General features: G+C 39.0%; 1 non-coding gene across 1 annotated transcript; it reads left to right on the top strand.

Annotated features, from left to right (window-relative positions):
* Positions 1 to 215: 215 nt before the first annotated feature.
* LOC121101806 lies at positions 216 to 296 on the top strand. Its single transcript, XR_005833835.1, has one exon. It is a non-coding gene; the product is annotated as a small nucleolar RNA SNORD115 (small nucleolar RNA).
* The last annotated feature ends 972 nt before the right edge of the window (positions 297 to 1,268 follow it).

Below are 1,268 nucleotides of genomic sequence, written 5' to 3'. Positions count from 1 at the left end.
CTGGGAGTGGTCAAAAACATAGTAAATAAGATGAGGATTTGAGACAAGTTCACTCACTGTCTCAGCATAATTTATACAATCTACATTAGCGAGGTGTCCAGAGTAGAATACATGGAAAATCATGTCTATCCTGTCATCAGATGTTTCCTAATCCTTCCCTGGTAAAAAAAACATATGCAGGTCCAAATGTGTGGATGTGTGGGGAGTAGCTTGCTGGGTAAATGATGAAAACTTATATTGTCTTGAAGAGAGCTAATGACCTAAAAATCATGCTCAGTAAGATTACACTGGGGACCATTCTCAGTGACAATCCTGGGACAGGATGTTGGGGTTCCTTATTTCCCTCCTAGAGCAATGGTATTTGAGGCTTCAGAAAATCAGTTCCTTGCAGGAATCCCACCTGCACCTGACCTGTCTATGAAGTTCTAAATTAACAACACATGTTCTTGCCCATACTTAATGCTCTGTTTAATGATCCATATTTCCTAATAGTAAGGCACACTTGAGGGTCATTTCCTTTTCTCTCATGATTTTCAGTGAGACATTCTATCAAGGGTTATACATACCATTGCGTTAATGATTTCAGGCGAATAGATTTCTTTGATCATAGATATATGCCAAGTAGAACATTAGGTAAGGGATGAATCCTGCCCAAAGGCAACAGGTTTATTCATTTAGGGAACCTAAATACAAATATATGTATATAATTTATTTCTCTGAGAGTGTCACTCCTAAAGGATCCTTTGGAAATAGAAATCTTTCCTTTATACCTGAAACTGATCAGACTATAAATTGAGGAAATTTTTTCTTAAGTGACACCCTGGAAAACATTCACCTCATTTCTCTATACAAGTGTAGGACAACTGAAACAACAATAACAATAGCATGACCAGGGGGTACATCTGGGATTGAATTTTTGAGAATTTTGATAAAGGAAGCTGGAACTACATAAACAAGAATTTATTGATGTGGAGACACTTTCTTGGGACATGGGACTTAATACCCTGGAAAGGACCAATAGAATGGAAAAAATCACTGCTAGAATGCTTTAGAAGCCTAGTAGAGGTTGATGGTCAATGCCAAGCAAACCAAAGATGCCTGAGTGCCCTGTCAGATGGTAGAGGAAGAAATAAAATGTTCAGAGAGGAGATGGATCTGGTACATCTGGGATTGAGTCAGAGAGGGATAAAAGAATGTGAGTAAGCTTCTTGAGCAGTTAGCCCAGATGCTTATGAGACCCACCATGGACTTATCAGTGTCCTCCCCCA

This window comes from Ursus maritimus, unplaced genomic scaffold (assembly GCF_017311325.1).
Source record: "Ursus maritimus isolate PB19 unplaced genomic scaffold, ASM1731132v1 scaffold_9, whole genome shotgun sequence".
NCBI classification, from domain to species: Eukaryota; Metazoa; Chordata; class Mammalia; order Carnivora; family Ursidae; genus Ursus; species Ursus maritimus.
This window is presented reverse-complemented; position numbering and strand designations above follow the sequence as displayed.